Raw genomic sequence first — 25664 nt, forward strand, 5'->3', positions numbered from 1 at the left:
GAAATAAAGCTACCCAAAAACAAAAGAATGAGGCATCTGGGATGCAAAATTTAAGGAGACACTTATGTGTGTACAAACCCCCGCTTAAATTTTGTGCCCTTGTTGTTTTGCTTGCCTCATCCTGGATCTACCACTAAAGTTCACTTCTAAATTTCCCACAGGAAGAAATGCCCACTGAAATGCTAGAGAAGTTGTTCCACAGAAAAGCATATGAAAAGTTGACCAAGTGATAGAAGAGGTGGACTGTACTGGATATGGGTACATGCCCTCCCGATTTCTCCAAGGAGTGCCTTGTTGCACTAGTAGCAGAGAGTGCTGTGAGAAGCTGCAGGTGTCAGTCTCTTCAGAGACTTTCTGAGCTTCAGAAGCCACTTTTCTCAAAGCAGTGAACTTTCTGAAGCATTCCACATTCACCAGCTGACAGGAGAAACAGTCTAAAGGCTCAGCCATTCCATCCCAGTGTGGAGTACTCTGATGGGTCATTCTAGCTGCACAACTCCTCCACAAGTAGTCTGAGGTGCTTGTTCAAACCATCATCAGAACTCAGTTTCTCCCTCTCCCAATCCAGCTTGCTCGCCTTCTTTCCACTGTTGTCCCAAGAGCACTTCCTAATAAACATTCTGCATGCTCAGGTTTCCTGAGAACCTAATCTGCAACAGGGTCTAGGGAAATTATAAGCAAATAAACAAAGAGATGAACAACAGACTGTCCTGAAGTTGTTCAGGGTCTTTGGACAGATGTGGGTGATAATCTTTGTAATCAATCATGTAACTTTGTTGCAGAGCTACTGATTATGGTCTGGAACTCTTCTTAGAGTTTTTCAGCTTCCCCTTTCTGTTTCTTCTCTCCTTTCTCCTCTTCCACTCACTCCCTTACTCTGGAGGCCCTGGTTCCTGCTGCACGTGTGTTTGCCCTGGGGGTGAGGAAGGCCTCCCAGCAGATCTGCCAAGCAGACCACTGTGGCCTGGATGCGGGCTCTGGGAGAAATGTATCTGTGCTGAGAAGCTGAGGGTTTTTGATGAACAGACCAAGGACCTTAGGGCATCGGCCATGACCACTAATGACCATATTAATGTGGTTTTGTAAAGAGTTTCCAACATCTGTTATGCAATGGACATTGCTTCTAGACTAACTCTTATTACATATAGAATCAGAGTCTAGAACATGTTACCATTCTGCCTCCAACTAGCCCTGGCCAGCCATAGGCAGAGAGGGAGAGACAGCAGTCCAAACAGTGTTATTGGGGGATTTAGAGAGATCCTTTTGTCTGTTTTCTAGCTCTGTGGTTAGTAATGGTTTTTTCCTTCTAGGCTTGAGGTTTTGCTTACCTATCCAAGAATAATCTTTAGAAAAATGAAATGGCAAAAAAATTTTAAATATCTAAATTAAACTTCTGCTTATTGCTTATGTGATTCTAACAGTTACAAAACTTCTGTGAGCTGAAGTTTTCTCAGGTTTAAAATGAAATGGGAGTAACTGTGGCCCACTTCACAGGGATTATTAGGAAGATAAAGGTAACAATGGTGAGAGTTTCATATACTGTCAAGTACCATATAATTGTAAGAGGTTATTATTTTCAGCTGTTCCCATTTCATTGTAAATACTGTAAATGATATTACTGTCAGTTTTCTCTCTTTATCTGAGGACATTGAAAAATGGGAATTTTATACGAACTATAGAAATGATCCCTGAAAGCATAGTCTTTAAAAATGCGAGTTTTAAAGGCAAAGAAGGAAGGGATGATTTGGGAGAAGTTATGTGATGTACTTGTCAAGAGTAAGTCCAGGCATGTGTCTAACTAAGAGGCAGAATGTACTGGATGAACCCAAGAGATAGTGAATTGGTGGTGGGGAATTGCTGGCAACAATTAGTTCATCACCTTGCAGTTCCCCAGGAGTGAGCCCTAGACCACATAATGTCTAAAGAGAGCCAAGTACAGATAACCCGATTTGTTCCTTCATTCATTCACCCACTGAAAAAACAATTAGCCAGCTTTCGCTTTGTGCTTGACACCAAGAGAGTCGAATCAGACACAGTCGTACAGAGAGGTGGCAGAGACAGGCTAATAGATCACCCATTTCAGCATAATGTGGCAAAGCCGTGACAGCGGTAACAAGGCTCGAAGCACAGAAGAGGAGCATCTATATCAGATTAGGAAGCTCAAGAAAGGTTTCTTGGAAGAGGTGATGCTCCAGCTGAATTTAGAATGATGAGGAAGTCTTAGATGACGTGGGGGCGGAGAGAGTGTTGTCCTCGAAGAGGGAACAATATGTGCAAGGACTGGGAGCCGAAAGCAGTCTGTCGTATTTTAGGGAACCACAAGTAGTTTCAAATGACTGTTTTGAAGGTGTGTGGGGAGGGTGGGTGGGAGGAAGTGAGGTGTGTGTGGAGGTGGGAGAATAGAGAGGTAGGGGAGGGTAGAGCCAGAATATCTGAACTTGATCCTGAGAGCTATGTGGAACCTGAGCCTGGGGACAGTGACACAGTCAGAATTATATTCTAGAAAGAGTAGAATTGCTATGAAGGTGGTAAAGCCCAGAGGGAGGACGCTCAGGATTCTGCACAGCAGCCGGGAGGGCATGAAGTGGGCAATAGCCTGGCCTTGGGTGGGGAGCGAGGGGGGAGTAGATAGAGCCGACAGAACCTACACAAGTTGATGGCATGGAGCTCTGTGACAACATGTGGAAGTGGGAGTGTGACAAGTTAGAATGCACCCTCAGAAGCTGAACAAACATACAGATAATTTGGGTTTGGTCCCTTGACACTTTCTATTAAAACCTTCCTTTACCCCACTGGGGGTACGGGTGTCTGCTGATGATCTGCCTCTTTCAGGCTCTGGCATGAGGACCAAGTGGCCATCTCTGTTCAGTTAAACAGAGGACTGAGCTCACCACCAGTCATGCCCAGTCCATTATTTACTCTAAGAAATCAAGCTTATCTAAAACAGACTTGCACAGAATGGAGTCTCCAATTTCCCACATTCCCTGTGAAGTCCCAGATTCCCTGTCCCACTCCCCCCCCCCCCACAGAGTGGCATGTGGGGGCCCAGAGCAGCCCCTCCATAGGGTTGTCCTCTCCACCTTATGTTCCCCTCCCAGCACACACGCCCTCCTCTGTCAGGAGTGACAGATGACTATTTTGGTCTTGGGATTTCCTCTTCAGAGTGTGTCTGTCACTTCTCCAGTCTGTGATGAATGCATTCTAAAGAACTTAAAGGCTGTTTGACTGGGGCTGAGGCATCTATTTTAGGTTAGAATTGCTGACATTCCAGGAGCATTTTTTTTAATAGAAAAAAAGAATATTAGAAAGCAGTGTTCTGCTCTCTTTTACATAGCAACACTTCTGTGCTACCTAGTGGTCTGGGATGGTGTGGCACATTGAGAATCCATAGATTGTGACCTGGGATGGGTCATCAAAATGGCCACAGCATCTGCCCAGTACTCCTGCCATGGCAGTGTGACTTTGTATTTCTTCCCATTAAGGGGAGAAAAATTTCTCTTTTTTCTCAGGGCATTGAAAGAATGGGAGGTTTTTTTTTTTTTAACACATTTTTAAAAATATTTATGTATTTATTTTGAGAGAGAGAGGGAGGGGTAAGGGATAGAAAGATAGAGAATCCGAAGAGGCTCCGCACTGACTGCACAGAGCCTAATGTGAGGCTTGAACCCATGAGATCATGGCCTGAGCTGATATCAAGAGTCAGATACTCAACCAGTTGAGCCATCCAGGTGCCCCAAAAGAATGGGAGTGTTAAAGGGAAAAAAGGAAGGGAAGATTCGGGAGAAGTTGTGTGATTAACTTGGGGCAGCACTCAGGGAGGGCAGGTCTACGTTTGTGGCCAACTGGGAGGCAGAATGTGTAGGAGCCATCTGAGAGACAAGGGGCATTGGGAAGTTGCTGAAGAAAATAAATTAATTGCTTCTTAGTTCTCTAAGGGAAAGCCCTGTACCAAAGAGTGTCCAAAAAGGGCCATGTGCAGATTACTTCATTTATTCACCCATTAATTCATTAACTCATTAATCCATCAAGGTAAAAAACATTGATCAGCTTTCTGTTTGTATCTATCAGGTACTGTGAGAGGTGAGTCTGAGTGTAATATGACAATCCTAGCTGAGATTTGCTGAACCCACCCCAGCCTAGGCCAAAAGAACCACCTGGGAGAATCATGACTTAAATAATGGGAATGTTTATAAGCCTCTAAGTTGTGGTGTGGTTGATGTGCAGCAAAAACTAAAGTATGATCTCAATCTAAAGGATATGTATTTTGGTCTTTATTTCCCTAGAAACCTCCTTAGCCCTCCCCCACCCCTGAAAATGGGTAATGCCAGATTTTAACGTCAAAAAGCTCCATGCCATAGAGCAGAGCAAGAAAATTTCATGAAAGCAGAGGAAAATACTTGCACCATCATTGGAATATAGAACACAACCAGGATTAATTTTTAAGGGTATGCAAGGAAGGCTAGACCCCAATAACCTTTACAATTTAGAAGCTTACAAATATAATTAAAGACATTGATTTAATTTTTTTATTGCCCCAGGTAATACTTGATTTGGTGATTTTTTCTATTACTTTTTTACTACACATTTTTAGCTCATAAAAACTTTATCCTAAGTTTCTTTATCACGGAAAAATTATCTTTCCATTCTTCTGGGTCATCTGCAAATTTTATGCATTTTACCAAAATGAACCATCTGATACCCCTGGAACACTGTGAATCTTCCAAAGGTTCTCTTTGAGAATAATAACATGAAATATAAGAATAAAAATACCAACTATTATTGTAAGTTTACTACAGACTAGGTACGCTGCTTATGGCTCTACATTCATTATCTCATCCAGTCATTTCATCAGCCCATATGAGGTAGAAATCACCCTCATTAGCGATCCCACTTATGAGGTAACTAAGGCTCAGAGGCCTTTCATTGGGAGGAAGTCAGCAGAAGGCAGCTGTGGCATCTTAGGGTGTTGTGCTGTTGCCCTACTCCTGGCCCTTGCTTTGTACTGCTGTGTTGGGGATTGAACCGAAACTCTGCCACTGTTCTCCATTATTGCTCTTGGGCCAGCCCTGCAAATTCTCTGCACTTCAGTTTCATCATCTGTAGCATGGAGGTAACAATATACAGATGCAGAAACTGAGGGATGAGATATGCCATTTTATATTAGTGTAGTAGTAGCTATGGAAGCTCTCTGGGAATGGAAAATAGTATCTTGCACACAGTAGAAAATTTGTTTTTGTCCCTACAAAGATGGTCAAGGCAAGCAATTAGAGCCTTGATGTCTCAACAGGTTTCCTCATTTTTCTGTGTCTCCCCTCTTTCTCCACATCACATTTGAAGGATATTCCATAAATATGAGTCTTTTGAACAGTTCCTGGTTCTGGCCCACTAGACTGAGCCCTGTCCATCTTTGACATGAACAGAAGACAGACCCCTTGTCTAGAAGCTCTGGGACACCAAATGATTTGTCGTTGTCCTATGCGAAATACAGCAACAAGGATGTCCCGTGAGTGATGGTAGAGGCAAATTGTCTGTGAAGATAAATGGTACTTGCTGACTGGGAAGGTTGAGGAAACTCGCAATGTGGCCAGTGTATCCAATGGAAGGTGGCTGTTGCCTTTGTGCCTCCTGCAGATTATAAACCTGTTGACAGGGGTACAGCGGATGAATGGGGATGGGTGCTTAGAGGAAGTGGAATATTTTTTATTTGGGACTAGGATTTGTCCCTTGTGTGGCCTCAAGTAGTCCCAACCACTCAGACACACAGACACGCAAGTGTGCGTACACACATAACGGGTGCTTGCACACACACAGGTGCACAGGGACAGATATATGCACACAGATCCAGGAACACATTATAAAAGATGCACTTAAGCAGTACTCCTTTATTTTTTTCAATATTTAGCAAATATGGCCAAAGGAAAGGAAAATCAGTAGATAATACACGATAAAATGAATCTTCAATTCCTTAACAAGGAGGAAGGGAAGATGTATAAAATGTTGACATCAGGCTCAAGGCCAGTGAGGAGGGCTGCCCCTCTGGTCTCATAAATCCCACCTAACAAGACAGAGATTACCAGTCATAAAGCATCTCATTCTCACATGGTGTCATTTCCATAAATACGGTATATAAAGAACACAGTGATGAGTGCTAACTCAGATCACTGGGGAAAAGACAAATGTGCATAAAGGAGCGTTTGTTGTCAAAGTGAGGTTTTAGAACTTGTCTCAAAAGAGGTCCCAAAACTGCTATGAAGAAATAAATACACATTCGTGTGTGTGTGTGTGTGTGTGTGTGTGTGTGTGTGTGTGTGAATAATAATTTTTTCTTTAGTATTTCCCCATCAGCAGAAATCTAGACTGCTGAGTAAGGAGGCCAGAGGGACATGACCCTTGCATTCACAGCAGCATTAACTGCCCTTTTTTCCTTATGTGTGTCCTAAATGATGTCACTGATAGGCTTTTTACCAGTCCACACTTGGGGATTGCTGGAATGCAGTTCAGGCTTGTTGGAGGATTCCTGCCCAGGTCACCAAAGCCACCTTCTGGTTAATGGTGATCTTTCTAATTAAGAGAACTTCCACCAACACTCTGCTCCATGAGCAAGAGGGGGCCTTTGTAAGAGGCAGTGAAACCAATCTTATAAGTCTGTTATTTCCTACTATTTTTGACTACTTGCCACCTTAGACAACTCCTACTATTCCAGTCTCATCTCCTGTGGGGTATTTCATAACTTTGAACAGCTGATTTTCTCAAACCAGAAATCCTGAGGGTGCAGCGACAGCTCAGTTAACTTCCTTCTGCAGCACTTCCAGAAGGCTGTCAGCTGACCCCCCATGGACAACTGCAAATCATGTAGATTGTGCAAGGAATAGTTGTTTGGCTTTTTTTAAGGGAGTTGTTACTATAGGAAAAACTATAGTGCATATATTTATGTGTGTGTGTGTGTGTGTATCTATCTATATATATAGATACACACACACTGTATATACATATGTGTGTGTATATATATATATGTATAATCATATATACATATATACACTGCCTACTTAAGTTTCCTACCTATCCACCTACTCTGTTCTTTTTTCTTGTGTCCTAATGGCAAGAACAGACACTTGACTATGGGGCACAGGTTAAGCTTTCATATTCCCTAAACACTTAAACCTGTGTTTCCTCCCTTTCCCACAACAACCACTCCTCCCTCCCAGCTCCTGCCCCAACATCTGCCATGGTACACATAAACAATGCACACAGAGGGACCTAGGTGACCTAGGTATCAATAAGGGTGTCAGAGAACTGGGATTATACATATTCACTTATTTGTTCACACACGCATCCAATGGAAATTTATTCCAGGCACTTTGCTGGGTACTATGACATTTCAAAGGTGAATGAAACATCTCTGCCCTCAAAGATCTTTAAACTCTGATAGTGACTTGGGATTACATTATACCTGAACTTTCCATGATAATGTTTTCAGGGACTCATTAAAAGGGGGAAAACTCAGGGGCGCCTGGGTGGCGCAGTCGGTTAAGCGTCCGACTTCAGCCAGGTCACGATCTCGCGGTCCGTGAGTTCGAGCCCCGCGTCAGGCTCTGGGCTGATGGCTCAGAGCCTGGAGCCTGTTTCCGATTCTGTGTCTCCCTCTCTCTCTCTGCCCCTCCCCCGTTCATGCTCTGTCTCTCTCTGTCCCAAAAATAAATAAACGTTGAAAAAAAAATTAAAAAAAAAAAGGGGGGGGGAACTCATTAAAAGGGACCACTGATTTAAAGTAGGACAGATAAAATTGAAGGATTGGAAAATGGGGACTATCAGGGAAAGCTAGAGGAAGCACTATTATTTAGCACAGAAGGGAAATGCTGAAGTGATGACTTAATAAGAGTATTTAAGTGTATAGAGGATGGACTCCATTATGGATCTATCACCCATGAATTTATCTAAAACCCTTTTTGCACCAAATTATCTTTTTTTTAGTCTATGCTGTCTCTAGGGGTAATGAGTTCCTTATGTAGACTGCCTGCTGTGTGAAATAACACATCCTTTTGCTTCTGAAATTTCTTTCTTTAAGCTCATAGGAACTCCCCTCATTCTGGGTTCCCAGGATTTGGTTAGCAGTCCTCATGTTGTGTGCCCTCCCTGAACCCGGCATGATTTTGCAGCCTTCTTTCATATTTACCTTCAAGCCCCTGCTTTTCTGAAGAGTCCTTGTTTTTCCTTATGGAGAAGACCCTTGAGTTTTGCTATCAAATTAGCTATACAATCTCCTGAGATTTCTTTAGTTCTTGTGTGTCCTTTTAGGGGCATGGTAAAAACAACAAATGTATTAATTAATCGAAAACACATTTCTCTCTACATTTTAACGTCTCTAAAATCAAGGTATGTTCTACAGTCAGTGTTAAGAAAGAAATACGTCTTAACACCTTAACAGTAAGGAAAAATACTGGCATGCCTTGATACTCACCTTCAGTTTCATGCAATTTGGCAATAATATGCTGTTGGTCTTTGTGGGACAGTAGATGATAGGACACATGGTAATGTTTATGAGATGCCCCTTGGATTCCTCAGGATTTACTTAACTTGTAAATTTGTTCAGTGTTTCTTGGGGTGCTTTTTTTCCCCACCAACATATTTGTTGTTTCAGAGGCCAAGCCAGCTTCTCTGTTATTTAAAACTCTTGGTATAACACCACATACCCATCAGCACCTAAATGATGCTAACCAAGAAGATTGGTGAGGAAGCACCTGTGTTCCCTCCCTTCCCCACAACAACCCCCCACCCCCAGCCCCTGCCCCAGGCTTTGATTCCTAACCTGGCTCCCCAGGTAAACCCTACAGGATATTTTTCCCCCATTGGTTCTGTCTAGAAGGACAGAGAGAAAGAGTCTTTACCCCTCATCCTCCCAACCGCGTTTGAATATAAAAGACAAGAGAATGTCAGGATGGAGCTCTGAGTTCCTTGGGAAAAGGAATTGCAGAAAACAGCACGGTATCATTATTATTATCGTGTTGACCGTGTCCCTTGAAATCTCAGCCATTCTGGAGAACGGATTTTCAACTAAAGTGCAGCTCTATAATCGGAGCTTAATTGGAGGCAGAGTCTGTTCAGCAAGCTTCTCGGCATGATTCTCCTTTCTAAGGCAGATTGTATTTCACTTTGCATAATGAGGCAATCTATCTATTTACTGATTATTTCCTTATATAACTTGATCGCTGAAAAGAAGTTACCACCAAGATGTCAAACAACTGACTAATATGCATATTCCCAATTCCTGATGTGCAGAGCACTTAAGATCCCTCTTCTGCTTGCAGATTGAAGTTTGTGCACACTATATGTCAGAGGACACATTTTGCTAGAAGGCAAGGTTTATATTCCTGGCATTTTATATATAAAGCCAGGAGGAAAAGAAACAGGGTAATGTCTCCATGGCTGGCATCTTGAAGGTATGAGAAAGGATGGGATATTCTTAGGGTTGACCTAATAATCACACAACTAACATTTGAAAGCACTTTATAATTTCATATTAATTTATTCCCTACACCACCATGATAGAAATAAGCAAACCAGGTATTATCCCACTTTGATTATGAGAAAAGCAATAATTGAAGCAGTTAACTTGTCCAAAAATACAGTCAGCAATGAGCAGAACCAAAAATTGAGTCCAGGTGTTTTGACTCATCACCTTGGGTATCATACTGTCTCCCCATGAAAGCTGACTATATTTCAGACCTTCCCCCAGCCCTCCTGACAGCCACAGGGGCATCTTACTAGTACTGTGTCCTTAATGGTTCAGATAAGGGAGCCAACAGGCTTATACCAGTTTCCTTAGATGATTTCTTCAATCGTCTAATTTGTAACATAGGCCAAAAATGCTACCTTTCTCCATTGTTCCTATAGCATCTCCTTGCTTGTTTTCTGTGTAGAGCTTATCCTGATATGTAACTTTTCTGTGTATTAATATGTCTGCTTACTATCTATCTCCCCTGTGGAATGTTAGGTGCATGTGGCTGTATGTTGTGTACAGGGCCCTGCACGGTGCCTGACACATAGTAGGCCTCCAACAAATATTTGTTAAGTGAATGACTGAATAAAAGGTGCTTGAAATGGCTAAGTTTGCCAATCAACACTAGAGTTAACAGCTTGGACTTTTGTAAGTGAGCCATTTTGCTATAGATTTTATCTCCCCGAACAACAAATCTGTGTTCAAGGTGGTGGTCATAGTTTTTTGTAGTGCCAGTCCAGCATCTTGAATCGTTCTGCCAGGAATGCCATATAATCTGCATTTAATTATACATTTACTGTATTATAAACCTTGGTTATCTCATTACAACTGGAGGGAAATTAAAAGGAATGCCAAATAGCACACTAGGGACCACTGCAGCAGTATAGTCTAGACTTCAGAATAGCAGTGGCTATATTTATGGTCTTCTTCGTGGGTTCAAGTACTTTCATAATTCTTGATGTTAACTCAATGAACCCTCCAATTTTCATAAACTTATGTAAGCAACGTTGGTAACGTGGTAAGAAAGAAAGCCTGTATGCAATGTAGCATGTATCTTGTACATTCAGCAAAGCTAGCCCTGTCCTCTGCCCATAAACCATCTCTTGTAAAGCTCAGCAAAGCTTCAGGAAAAATCTGTATCCTTTCTCAATAGCATCACGTCCCTTGTGCAGACATTGTGCTGTGTTGGTCGATGTGCTTGTTAAATTGACCCAGTGCTTATGTTTTAGTTAGAACTGATGACAGTGACTTAAGTCAATATTACTTATCACTGTCCTTGATCTGCTCCTCAGGATAGGAACTGCATGTATCTGCTTCCAACAGGTTGGGCGAACATCAGTAGTAAATAATACATTACAAATATAGGTCACCTGCTGATTGGTGGCAGCCATTGGCAGCTACAAGTTTGCTTCCTGTACATCTGAACCGATAATATTTCCTTCCTCCATCCTTCCAAACCACCCCCTTTCCAAATGTATCACTTTGGGGTTTTTTTTTTTTTTTAGTTTATTTACTTATTTTGAGAGAGAGGGGCGTGGAGACAGAATCCCAAGCAGGTTCCGCACTGCCAGCGCAGAGCTGGATATGGGGCTTGAACCCACAAACCATGAGATTATGACCTGAGTCAAAACCAAGTGTCGGATGCTTAACTGACTGAGCCACCCAAGTGCCCCGTGTCACTTTGCTTTTAAAGAATCTTATTCATCACTAGTGTAAAAACACAAAATCTAAATTTAACCTCATCTGCCCTGCAAAATATGATCCCTAATGTGAGACACCTTGGGGTATTTAGACATTATTTTGCTAAAAAATAAAATCGCCCAGTGCCCTCAAGTTATGTGAATAAATATGAATTTGTGAATCAATGTAAATGAAACAACATGCTTGTCTTTAGAATCATACTATGTTTGAGGAATTGGGGGTTCATGATCATCCATCTGATCTAATAATCCAGTGGCCACTCATTATGGAGGAGGAAAAGGAGACCTAGAGGAGTGAAGTGGCTTGTCCAAACTCATGTGGTTACTTCAAGACATGAACGGTGTTTCTTAATGTCCAATTCAACATGATTCGTGGATGATAGAGAAGAAGATATGGCTGGGTTTGTAGACCTGTCAGTCTTGGGCTTGTTCTACTCACTGGGATTAGTATTTCTAACATTTCTTTCTGAGTAGCCATTCTTTGTTTTTGCGAGGCTGTGGTTCACTTCATAATTCTTGCAGTAGCATGTTATCTTGTAGAGAATGCCTCTTCTTACTCCAGTTGTGTTACTAGAACAGACCATGAAGAAGAATCCCTTCATTATAGTGTCTGTTTGGCCTGACTCAGGGATAGGAGCAGTTCAGACGGAAACACCTGCCTGTTATGTTCTTCTTCAATTTCAGATTAATTGCTAAGGCTTCATCTACTGGTCACTGCCCTTGATTTTAAAAAGTAGCAGCTCTCCATAAGGGAGAATAATTTTAGACACATGACCGGCATAATTTGGTTAAATCTCACTCTTGAGAATTGAATGAAAAATGCCATTCCCCATATTTATTACATAGTTACAATAAAGAAATTAAAAAGGTATTATTTATTGTATTCACAAGATAGGTCACCAGGAAAATTAAATTTCAATCTCATGTTTAGAGATTACTTTCATTTTTAGCTTTGAGGGCAGGGCAGCAGTAGAGTTTTTAGGGAAGTGGATAGATGAGGAAATTGAAGGAAGATTCTTCTGCACTTTGATTGGTTCATCTGCACCTGACTCTGGTCATCTCTTATTTTCTCAGAGGAATATGCCTATGATACTTTATGCTTCTAGATTTTTAGCTCTTCTTTCTGATTCACATCCTGAGCCACTTTACAGTATAATGTGCCAGTGGGCCAGACGGCATCATTGATTCTCTGAGGTTTCTTTAAAGGTGAGCATCTAGTGACTTTGAGCAGAATTATCAGCATGCACTGATAAAACTTGGTGCAATCAATGACTGTGTGAGTCTTCCTTAAAACAAAAACTAAGGGGCACCTGCATGGCTCAGTTGGTTAAGTGTCTGATCAGGCTCAGGTCATGATCTCGCAGTTCATGAATTCGAGCCCCACGTCAGGCTCTGTGCTGACAGCTCAGAGCCTGGAGCCTGCTTCGGATTCTGTGTCTCCCTCTCTCTGCCTCTCCCCCACTCATTCATATTCATTCATTCTTTCTCTCTCTCTCTCTCTTTCTCTCTCTCCCCCCTCCCCCGCCCTCTCTCTCAAAAATAAACATTGAAAGATTTAAAAAGCTAAAACTAAAACAAGCAAAAAGCTGAAGAAAAAAGAAATGACAATCCAAATGTACTAAAATTCCAAACCAAGTTATGCTAAGCAGTCCCTATTTAATATGCCTATATGAAAGGGCAAGAACTTACCCCATTCAAACTAACCCAGAATTTGACAGGGTTACTTTGTTGCTACTGAATGTCTACAATGTGATGAATTGCTTTAGGGGTACCCTTCACTGTGGCAGTGGAGACCAACCACGCTTTGATAGCCCTAGACTTCTCCTAGTAGACTATCCAGGGGTGGGGATTTGGGGGGAAAGCGCTACTTTTATAGCAAAGTGACCAAGAGCTGGGGCACTGAGCAAACTGCCTGGATATGAAAAGAGGGCCACTGCCTATTAGATATATGACCTTAGACAAATTGGTTGTGCCTCAAAATTTTTACCCATTGTCCATAAAATAGAAACAATAACATCACTAACCTCACAGGATGCTGAAATAATCAAATGTACTAATATACATAAAGCACTACAATTCCTGGTACATACTAAGTGCTCAAAATGTTATACTAAGTATGAATGATTATTAGATCAAACTGTCTGTCTAATAGCAATGTTAAGGAGGAAGCAAACCATGAACATCCATCAGTTTCTTGGCCTTCATGAAAACTGCTCAAGTACAGTGGAAACATTGATTTAGAAATTATTTCTGGCTGTGCTGTCTTGGGCTGATTGCCTTACCTCCCTGAGATCCAGTTTCTTATCTGTAAAATGGAGTATTAATATATACCTAACAGGGTTGTGATGAGGACTAAATAATATCATGTAGAGGAAACATCGTGCCTGATATAGAGTAATGGTTAATGCCTATCCCTTCCCTTGCCTTCCCTTGCCTTCCCTTGCCTTCCCTTGCCTTCCCTTCCCTTCCCACCACCACTGCTACCAATCCCCTACAGCCAAATCGAGTCAACTGAGACAGAATGCAATATTTCTGAGTCAGAGTTTTCAAAATAAGAAGGAAAATTCATTTGATTATTATTCCAATGAATATTTATTGAGAACCTACAATGTGTCAGGTCCTGTGCTGGGCACTTGAGATATAATGGACAATGGGCCCTGCTTTCTTGGAGTCTGCATTGTACTGGAAGTGGCCAGCCTTAGAGGGTGAGAGATCCTTACTTTGATATTTAAGGGATAGAAGGAAACATTACTGATTATCATCTCTTATCAAATATCCAAGGAAATTTTTGTTCGAAGAGCAGGTTGTCTTTAGATTCTTCTCTTTCTTTGAGTTGGACTGCCAAGCTCCATCACGCCACAGCTCCTGAGCTGGTGCTTCACTCTCCATGGATAAAATAGAAGTCTAAGGGAGCTGCATGTCATTGATTAGGCTAACTTCAGTGTCCCATCTGTCTTCGTGGCTCAAGATCTTCAGTTGCAGTTCCAAAATCCTTCAGAACTCAATACCAAATATTGGTTCTCACTAAGAGCTTGCTGGCTGATTTAGCAGAAATTTGAAAAGGTGGCTGCATGCCATAGTGCTTTGTAGAGCTCAGAATTACAAAGTTCTTCCCCTGGGAACTGAAAGTTTAACTTTGTCAAAACTATCTCAAACCAAATGAGGAATTTATAAGAAGAAAAACTGATCTGTGGGAGGGAGGAGCATGGCAGTATGAGAGGAGTATGAGCTTGGAATTGGATGAACCTGGAATCAGGAGAGAAAATTGGTTAGAGGTATGGGCTCTGGAGTTGGACATATCTTGGTTCCACTATCTTACTAGCTATGTTACTTTGAGGATGTTCCTGAACCATCCTGTGCCTCAGTTTCTTGGTCTACAACATGGGAATAATAACATTAATGATTCATTCTTGACTTGAAAGACACAGTGAGTCTAATTAAGATCCACTTGAAATGTTTAAGGGAAGAGCAGGGAGATGCTGTTCCAGGATCATGCTGGGCAATACAAGTGGGGAGGGTGCTACAGGCAGGGAAAGCCATGTGTTTATTGAGTATCTGGTATGTGTTATGTTCTTTGCTATGTGCTGGGAAAAGATAAGATACAGGGGAAAAAGAAAACATTAACGGATTGAGTACCAGATATCTCCCACACATTAATTAAATCTTCATAACATCCTTGATATATGGTAACTTACATGATCCATAGTTTGCAGATGAGGAAATAGAGATTCCAAAAGTTTATACAGCCAACAAATGAACAGAGCTAAAACTCAAACATCATATGAACTTATTCCCAAAATCTATACTCTGTTCACTCTTCAGAAGGTGAACAAGACCATATCTTTCTTCCAAAGTGTTCACCATCTCTTATATTAAAAAACACTATGATTATGTATGTAGATGGTGTGGATTTCATAATTACAGACTCCATTGTGCAAATTGCGCTTTATATCCTTATATCTGAATTTACCTTAAATCTTGAGTCTGAACATCCACCAATGGGAGGAATTTTAATCTTACCTGTTTAAGATAGACAAAGTCTTTTAATACCATTTTCCTCCTCAGATTTTTTGTATAAATAGTCAGTTTAGGATTTTTTTCTTCTTTTCCTTACCAAAGGTGGTCTAAATTCCAAGCATTCAAATAATGTTCTGGTATTTTGTCTGTCATCATTCTCTGACATTGCTCACCTTTGCTGAGGAGAAGCTCATCCACCTCTGTAACCAATACCCCTCTGCTGATGCTCACAGTCCCTTCATGGTCTCAGCCCCATCCTGCCATCTTGACAACCAGTCTCCTTGACATTCACATGGATGTTCGTTTCTCATTAGTCTTTTCGACACATTCTAGCTCTTCAGGAAAATATAGTACTTCTCACATAAGACAGTTGATTATGGGGTGTATAAACTATCAACCCCTAAGTTGTGACTTTGGGTTTCACTTGAAAAACTTAGAGCTCTCCATATGTTTATATCAAAGAGTCATCTTAGTGTCCTGTCACACTTAATGAATAGCGTGAAATTTATCTCTTATACCTTCATCTCCCCTACAGAGAGAAAGTCTTCAGGTCAAGAATGTTGAGAATCTGGAACACAGCTCAATGCCTGGTACATGGTGAGTGTTTAATAAATGCCTATTTGGAAACAGTGTATTAATGAATTTGTGAATACTGAAAAACATACTTTAAAACTATAGATAGATCTTTCTGGGCAGATGTTTATGGTATCCAGGAGTTCTTTAATGACCTTATTTTTACTTCACTCATTTGTAATAAGACAACACAGGGGCTAAGTTAAGGAAGAAAAATAGAAAATCATAATTAGGGAGATTAATTGGGAAAAGAAACAAGGAGACCAATATTGAGCACTAACTATGTGTGAGACCCAGTGTTAATGCATCTACATTAACTCTGCAAAGAAGGCTTTGCGTGTGCTGGTCAAGCTTTGATTAAAAAAGATAGCTGAGTTGTTTTGTTTTCTCTTAGTTGAGACAAAATTACTTTGGACTTTTAAAACATTTTGCCTTTAACTAAAACTCAAGGGAAAAGTTCACGGCAAACAGTCTCACCTAAATAAAGATACAAATTTTCCAGAATGTAGGCGTTAAATCCAAATCTGAATGAAATCTAGCTACAAACGAGCTTTGATGTGAGTATTTCCAAGCTACTGAGCTCACTAAATCAAACTCCCTAAATTCTGAAGCCCAGAGGGTTAACTCTGATTGGTGTTTCTCTGGTGAATTGTGACTCTGGTAGGAAATAATGTAAGAGACTTGGCATCAGCTGCCATGTTTGAACACTAAGTAAAGACCAGGTAGAATATGAAGAAAATAAGTTTCAGAGAGTTTAGAAAACTTGTAGCAGACCCAGGTTGTATACCCAAGGTCAGTGTGTCAAGGGTTAGGACATGCTGGGGGGCATAGCAAAGGCGGGGAGCCTGAGTTGGAAGGGCAGGCTTGATATTCAAAAGGCCCAGTTGGACAGAAAGCACAGGCAGAAACACGACCAAAGAAGACCTCAATATCCAGAATCAAAATGTGTGTACAGATGAAACCTGATAAAGGCTTCAGGGTAAGCACAAGAGAAAAGGCAGAATCTAGACTTTGCCGGCTTGGAATAGAATGTTTCAAGGCTCAGAACACTCCATAGCAATATCTGTTACACTGAGTATTGATCCTGGGACATGGACTGTCAGCTTATGCCTGGATTTGAAACTGCTTTCTTGGCATGAACAAACAAGGCAAGTGGGTGGATAAGGCACGGGTCTACGCATGAGGAGGCCTCATACTTTCTTGGGTGACACAAAAATGAGTTTGATGATATATAGTAGCTTTAGCATTAGAAATGGAAATTTGGATGAAAGTTTATCACCAAGACAGGAAACAGAAATGTGGAGGTCAGGGGCAGGGCTGGGCCCATGAATCTGCCTAAAAATGGGTGATGAGAAAGAGTCAAGCCAGTGATAGAACTCTTGACCTTAACTTGGAATTTTCAGAGAAGTTCAGTGACAGTAGAGTTTGGGATCTAATGTACCTGTCAAGTAACTGATGAAAAGGGATGTTCATGTCCTAGATTTTGAAGGTATTCTTTGTAGCACCTATAAAAGTGAATAACTTCTATGGTTTCTCGAGGGTTGGTGGCTAAATAAAATGAGCTACCTATAATTTGGTGGAGGGTGTTATGATGTGGATCATTCACTATAGAGATAGGGTACAGAAAAGACTAAGTTATGGGTCCAGATACAGAAAGGAATTTTCTCTTCACCCTTTGTGACACTGGGAAGCCTTTAATTTGAGAGTGACCTAGTTTTTATGAAAGTCTGAATTCCTAAACTTCGCCTAGGGCAGCTCCTAAGTTTTCTCATTTGAGAAACGAGATGGTGCTACCTTTTTCTGTGTCCAACAAACAGATAAAATACAAGCAGCCCATCCACTATGTCATTTATTAAAGCCACTACACATTAGCCCATAGAGCTTACCCATTACCTCCTACACTTTGCAGCATTAGCATGAGTCTTCCTTTAATGGCAGCAAAGCCATTGTCTGAGGAAGAACATACCTCAGCCTGGGGTTTGGATTTTTAATTTTCTGTAGAATATCCAGCTCACAATCCGGTTTCTTCCTGATTTGGGGGCTGTTGATATTGGTTTGACTGGAGAGGGGACGTGCTTTTCATGTGGTGTTTGGAACCACCGGACTGCCTTATTGAATGCCAGCCAGAGCTGCAAGTCCCTGCTCTGATTTTTTTTTTTTTTTTTTTTTTTTGCACATCTACCACCAACATCAGGTTTTATTAACAGGGGAGACAGCTTTCTAATGAAATATGGCCCTTAACTTCCTTTTATATTTGGTAATATCCTGAACTCTTTATCCAAATGAAGCATAAAGCACTTACAACTGTGTTTTGCCATTGCACTGACCGAGGAATATATTCATTTGCAGTAACATGGGATTCAATGGAGTGGAAAATAAGCTCTGAAAATTGCTCTTGCCACGAAATTGTATCAATAAATAGGAAAAGCCCATTTAGATTTCACTGACCAATCTCCCCCCTGTGACAAAAATTAATATGGCCAAGTGGTGTGTATTGAAGGTAAGAAGCAGTAGGCACCAGACGCTGAGCAAGCCACGTGTCAAGGTGTGCCTGGTTTAGCTAGCCTATTTTACTTGTTCACAGAGCCAACTGAGGGTGCCTTTGTGGATGTAGGGTGAACAATGAGTGGGAGGTAGGTATAAGCCTCTGGGGGATGAAGCAAGAGGAAAGATGCTGGAAGCAGTCACCTGTAGGTCATGGACCACGCTCTTCCTGTTGTATCTCTGAGTGTGCGGAGACTAAAGTCTTTCCCCAAAGGCATCTAGCCCAAGTTAAGAAAATGCAAAGCAGGCTCATATTGTACTTCTTTGAGTCAGTGTGGCTTCTGGCTGTTAATTTCAATACACCATATTCTCATAATAAAATTCTAGCAGACACATCGGAAAATAAGCACATGCTTGATCTGTGGTTTATCCATGTGGAGATGAATAAAACATCAAGTTCAGGTGTAAAGTAGTCAATTATGATGTTAAAATTTTGTGGAAAAAATAAAGGCTTGTGATTGATGATATGGAAGTAAAGTTAAACTGAGAGTCAAAACTGACAGTTCCTGTGCAAGTTTAGGCAAACCAAATAATCTCTTGAACTTGGTTGCCATATTTGCAAAATGGACCTCATAATGGCTCTGCTGCTTGTTTATCAGAGTTGTAGTCAAATGAGATTGTGAGCATCTGTAAACATTTAGGGAACTTTATTATTCTCTACCATCAGCCCTGACGTTGAACAACTAATCATGAAGGTAAATCATACCTCTTAGAGCTACTCCTTTGTGCCACTAGGGGCAACATTTTGTGGCCAAAAAGATAACGGACTTGGGAATCTGAGGAGCTGGATCTAGTACTGCCTCTCCTGCCACCACATCATGAGCCCTCAGGCAGCTACCTTCACGTCTCCCATTTTCCCATCAGTATAATGAGATGGCTGTACTGGGTTACCTCTGAAATTCCTTTCCGACACTAAATTTTGTTATGTCTTGGGTCAAAGAGGTAGCATAATGGAAACCCAGATCATAAGCTAAGAATGAAAGAGCATATGTTGTAATTTCTAAAACGAAAAGATCACAGCTCTCTTGTAATTTGATGCTAAAGAACAGGTCATGGAGGAAATTTGGGGCAGGTTTTAGAGAGCTGTACTCTCTAGAGTAAACTTGTCTTGAACCAAAATCACATTATTTGTACTGTTATCTGAAACCTTCAGATTTCTCTTTTTAATCCTACCCTTTTGAATCTTGAGTCATCTGTCCAATGTCAGTGAAGCTTGCTAGAGGTGGTAGACTCCTCTCCTTTCCAGATACCTACTGAGATTCTTCAGTCTTGGCAAAGATATAAAAACTATACTTTCATTTGCCCATTGCCCCCCTGGTAGAAGCTGGCTATATTACGTCCTCTCCTTGCCAATAGAGGTGCCTTGGGGACCTTCTCTTATTCTGGATATGCACAATAACATGCAGGAGGGTATCCCAGGCCTCTTGCGTGTTAACTAAGCCCCCTCTCAGCCCTCTAAATGCTTGTCAGGAAACCTTGACAAGTGGTAACTCCATGTGGCACTCAGCATGGCAGAACAAGGCTATTTTCTCCCTGTGTATGCTCTTGCCAGACTGCCCCTTCCGCCCTGCAGGGTTTCTGCTGCTCTCATTAGAGTCTAGCAGATGATCACACAGACTTGTAGCAGGTGGAACATGGAGGGGAACAATGACTTGTAGTCTGTGTCCCATTAGCAGCAACGTGGGTGAAGAGTCTGTGCTGTGTTCTGTGGCTCCACGTGCCAGTTATTCTCTTGGAGAAAGTGCAACTCCTCAGTCAAACTTGGAGAAGCTCTACCAGTTTAGAGTCATTGATGCGTAGCTCAATATGGCGGTCACTATTGAGATTCTAACTTTGGCTGCCTTGTTTAAACCATCCATGGTATGTCTAGAATCAGTCAGTGTTCTTTTGTGTTCATGAATGAAATATGTGAAAACATTCTCTCTACAAAAACTCTATAGACAGGGTTGGCTGGGTGGCTCAGTTGGTTAAGCGTCCAACTCTTGATTTCAGTTCAGGTCATAATTTTATGGTTCATGATATTGAGCCCCATATCAGGTTCTGTGCTGACAGCATAAAAGCTGCTTTGGATTCTCTGTCTCCCTCTCTCTCTGCCCCTCTCCCACTCATGTATGCTCACATGTACTAATGCTGTATCTCTCTGTCTCTCAAAAATAAACAAACATTAAAAAAAACTCCACAACCTAAAGTCAGTCTACCATCACCCATCATCCCATTTCTCTACCAGAGGAGAACACTGTCAATCAATTAGTTTTATGAACCTATAGCTGTATGTAAAGGATGATGAATGTGAGTGCAGCTGAGGTGTCTTTGAGAACCTCCCTGCAGGATTCTCTAAGAAGCTTTAGAACTGACCCTGCTACCATCACCCTTTAAGTCTCTCCTCCAGATGTATAAGAAAGGAAGTGAAGATGTGATTTGTTGGTTTAGAGAGAGTGCTGTGGGTCTTCCCTTTTATCTCTCTGGGGAGTCAGAAGAGGTACTCAAGTGAAAGGAAAAAGTCTCCAGGAGAACCACACTTTTATATTTGAAGAATGTTGCAAGAAGAAACTGGCCTCTAATGCCCTAGTTGGACATCTCCTTACGGAGTGGATTTGTTGGTCTTCACTCAGCACCTATTTAAGCAGGGTAAAAAGAGAATTGTATACAGAGGACAGAATGAAGCAGCTGTATGTTATTTGGTTTGGCAAGGGTGAGTTTTCTGTGCCTCAAGTGGACATGGAGGAAGGTAGCTTGAACATTCGTATTATTACCCTGACCAAAATGGCTGGCTTCCACAAGAAGAGACCCTGTCAGCAAGAGAATCAGGTCTGAACCTCTAAGAAAGTGGGTCAGGAGAGGTCAAAACAGAGCTTTTCATCTGTTTCAGGAAGAAATCACTCATGGTTCTCAAAAAAGATGCTGGCCAGTTCAATGGCATCAAGACTCCCAATTCTCTCTCTCTACTTCTGGTCACTAGAGGGAAGAGAGAGACCTAGAAGAGGAAGGAGGAAGATGGGCAGCAAAAGAATAAGCCAGCCATCCTCATCCTCCCCATTCCAGGTCTCTCCAGCTGGGGTCAGGCTGAACTAGGTGGGACGAAGGGTGTGAGATAGATTATTTAAACCAGGATAAATGGAGAAGACCAACCTGGGCTGTTGAATATGCGAAAGTAATTGGAAAGCTATGGGATCAGTCCCGCACATCATTAAGGGCTAGAAGGAGGAGATTCAGTACAGTTAAAGGTAGTGATTGAAAAAAAAATAACAAAGCAATTTCACATCTGTATTGCAATAAATCAGATTTTCCAATAAACCGGTTATATGTAAGATATAGTGTAGTTTGTGTTTCTTAACATTAATAATGTCATAATGTATATATCACTGTGTAACATGCTTTTTCTACCACAGCAATATGTCTCAAAGATCTTTATATGTCAGTACACTTGGATTTTGTTGTTATTTATAACTGCTGCATAGACTTTCACAGTAAAGCGTTCCTAGAGTTTATTTAGCCATTCTGTGACTGGAGGTTTTTAGCTGTTGTGCAACAGTGTGATGATTGGGCACAGACTATAAGAGAGGCTAAGGTTTGGCACAGATCTCTAAAATAGGGTCATACCTTCTGAGCCGATTAAGAACTTGTCCAGGATTTCCAAATCCCTGGTGCTCTTTAAGGCTGGGTTCTTAGTTGGCAGAAATTGGAGAAAGTGGCCGAACAGGTTACCTAGGGATGGAATGTCTTCTCTTCTTCATCCTCTCAGTTATTGTTCTTCAAAACCCCCATCTGACTGAGGGAGAAGCAGAGCCAGGGATTTCAGGTCAACACTCTGTTTCCTCACCTAAAAATTGAATTTGTTCCTTTGCCTTCCAAATTTTGCTTTTGTGGCAATTAACCAATAATGTCAGAAAAGTACTTTGAAAGTCCTGAAATGGAGATTCATTACAAACTCAAGGATTTATTAAAACAAATTCCCCTTACCAGTTGGGTGTAATATTTCATATACATTTGTCAGATACATATATTTTAACCTCTAATTTATGTTTTTAAAGTAATATATGCTCATAACAGCAGAATATTTTTCCAGTGATACTTTGCCTCATTGCCAGTAATTACTGAACAGATGTAAGGGTATCCAAATAACTATATGCAATATTAAACATACAATGCTGAGTACAGAATATATTAATGATTTCACATTTTGTAGGACTCTAGTCATCATGGTCAAACATCCATAAATATGTCTTAAAATTTAGTGAGCTCTTCCTTGTAATACTAAGAATTTTGTTTTTTATTGGCCTTTTACAGCCTCCCTCATGAAGCTTTAAAGTGTGAGCATAACGTAATGTATAAACTTGTCAAATCAGTATGTTGTGCACCTGAAATAATGTAATATGGTGTGCCAAATAGACTCAAATTTAAAAATAAAAAATAAAATAACAAAAGAAGAAAGAAGAAAAAAGTCATGCTTTTACACGATGGAATTCTTTCTCTAAGATACCTCTTCTTCTCTCTTTTCTCCTAACAGCTGGAGAATCTGGAATTCTCCTCCTCCCTCTATGGATTTGGGCAGTTTTCTTTCATTTTTCCCATTGTCTTTTATATTTGATTCCATTAAAATCCTAGTGTTACATTTTTAGCAACAAACACATTGTTGTTATTATCATGCACCAACCCAGGTTACCTGATGGCATGAGTGGGTTTCTAGTCAATGTTAGGATACATAGCTACTGCAGATATGTTCTTCTGACTTATAATTCTATTCCTGGCTCTCATTTGCAGTGTCAGTCAAGTCCACAGGATGGCCTCTGGGCATTCAGAAGGTGAGGAAAGGCCTTCTCTTTCTCAAAAGCTTGGACTTCAGATGAGCCACATGCCAGTAATTTTAGCCTTTTTTTCCCTCAGAGGAAAAATAAACACAAATCACTTGGCATATCTGACAGTCTTCAATTAGAAGGATTTATAGAATCACGCAGCTAGCAGAGAAACTAAGAGCCCGCAGAATCCATTGCCTTGTCTCAGACAGGTCAACAATTGGCATCGCATGTAGACTGGCTCTCTTTTTATAGCTTTTCAGAATAAGTGATTGTATTCTCACTCCAGATGAAAAAATCTAATATTTAATAATCCTCGTGGTAGGATGTTTCTCTTTTAACCTAAGAAGGAGAGTTGGAAACTGTTGTTCCTTGTCTGTATAGACCCATAGCCCCTGGCTGAGACTTGGCATTAGTAGGGGAGATAACTTGCTACATTTGAATATACTATTTTTTTATGCAAATAAGTGTTTTTATCATTTTTGTGGTTTTCTTCGATACTTTATCCAGATGCCCAGGGTCAGATCCAGAAAGGTTACCCCTGCTGTGTTACCGTGGGTAGAGCCAGCAGAATACTAAGAGGACCCTCAAGATTTCCTAACAGTAGGTATGTGTGGAAAAGATAGATAGGTTCCTTTGTTTTTCATAGATTCCCACTGACTGAACATCTGTGAGAGGAATGGAAGGAATTTACTTTGAGAGCCTCTCTGTATCAGTAGGAAATCAAATGTAAACTTTTGAACAGTTTCCGTGAAGGTGAAGGCCGACAGCAAGTCTGTCGCTTCATTCTGCTTTCTAGCCACTGTTTCCCTCATGGCTTGATGTCAGGCAGAGCTTGCACTACTGTTGCATCCTTTGTGATGATACCAGCCACCTGAAGCTAGTTAGCCAGAAGGCACAGGTCCTGGCAGGGTCACATGGCCTGTGTCCTGGAGCTGTATGCCGTGAAACAGGGTGTGACCTCTCCTTTGACGTTTTAGTCCCTCGCCTGCCTCAGTTCGTCTTGGGGGAAATAGTCCTACAATTGATATATGATGAGTGATTAAGCACAGAGTTTGAATACTCAGATTCTTTTTTATAATGAAAAATGTGCATTATTAGTATTAGGATTTCTTATGTCCTGCCTGGTAGATTTCTTCCCAATATCAAGGTAACAGGCACATGAGTAGTAATTTAAAGTTGTTCATAAAAACAAAAAGGGCTTGAAAAGTTTTACAAGAAATACCACATACTCTACAAAAGACCAGATTTCTTTACTTGAGCACATTCCTATTGAGCTGTCATTATGTGTCACACACAACGTGATATACCTACCTTCAACGTCCTAGCCTAATCAGAGGGATCCTTTACAATAGTTGATATGTAATGTTAAATAATGCTGTGGGAAGATGTTCTAGATCAGGTGTGCCTGAGCTGAGTTTGGAAAAATGAGCAGGATCCAATTTGGTAAAAGAGAAGAGAAGGGCTAGGGCAGGTAGTGAAGAAAGAGGGAGTAGCTTCTCCAGGGAACTGCAAATTGTCCAGGAGGGCAGAAGATAGAGTGCAAAGAGGGGAATGAGAAGATGAGGTTGAGGGGATAAGTTGTGCAGGGTGGAGAATAGTTTATAAAGCATCTGGGAGTTAGCCCGAAGACAATAATTAGTCATTGCAGGGTAAGGATATCATCATATTTGTGGTTTTAAAAGTCACTTCGATGGTGGAGTGAGAGGTTTGAAGAAGACTGAATTGATGGAGGCAAAGAAACCATTTAGAAGAGTGTTGATGAGGGGCACCTGGGTGGCTCAGTTGGTTAAGCATCTGACTCTTGATTTCGGCTCAGGTCATGATCTCATGGTTTCTTGAGTTCGAGCCACTCTGCGCTAACAGCACAGAGCCTGCTTGGGATTCTCCCTCTTTCTCTGCCCCTCCCCCATTCACACTCTCTCTGTCTCAAGATAGATAGATAGGTAGGTAGGTAGGTAGATAGATAGATAGATAGATAGATAGATAGATAAAAGAGAGAGAGAGAGGATTGTCGACGTAATTCATGAGATAGGCCTGAATCAAGTAGTAGCATTTGTGATGGAGAAACCCATATTGGAGATGGAGTTTGAATTAAATTACAGAGGAAGAATTAATAGAATTTGATTGATTGATTATGGCAGTTAAGAAAGAAGGAAGTCCAAGGATTGGTGATGAAGGAGAAGGCACTGAGTTGGGTTTTAGATTTATAAATTTTGAGATGTCTATGGGCCATCCAAGTGGCAATGTCCAGCAGCTCTGGATCTCAGTTTGAGAGTCCCCAGCATGTATCTGTAAGCAAAACTATAAGAGTGGGTGAAATCGCCCAGGATGTGTGCAGAGAATACATTGCCCTTGCTTTCCCCTAGAAGATAGCTCTTCAGGTACTGAATATGGGGTGCAACTGGAGTGCAACATTGACAGTGTCGTTTCCTCTTGGACCGTGGTGCACAAACACTCTTACATTGTTCTGCTTTCTGGACCCTGCAAACTGTCACCTTCTATTATTACAATCTCATCAATATTTCATGACCCTTTCTA

General features: G+C 41.1%; 1 long non-coding RNA gene across 1 annotated transcript in view; it reads left to right on the top strand.

The window, feature by feature from the left end:
* Window positions 1–25664, top strand: part of LOC124510188 (uncharacterized) — a 274118-nt gene that overhangs the window by 210411 nt on the left and 38043 nt on the right. Inside the window, exon 5 of the long non-coding RNA XR_006961639.1 lies at window positions 15749–15810. This is a non-coding gene — a long non-coding RNA (uncharacterized LOC124510188). The remainder of the gene's footprint in view (window positions 1–15748; window positions 15811–25664) is intronic.

This window comes from Lynx rufus, unplaced genomic scaffold (genome assembly GCF_022079265.1).
Source record: "Lynx rufus isolate CCGP_SWC_20201006 ecotype Redwood Valley unplaced genomic scaffold, mLynRuf1.p SCAF_15, whole genome shotgun sequence".
NCBI classification, from domain to species: Eukaryota; Metazoa; Chordata; class Mammalia; order Carnivora; family Felidae; genus Lynx; species Lynx rufus.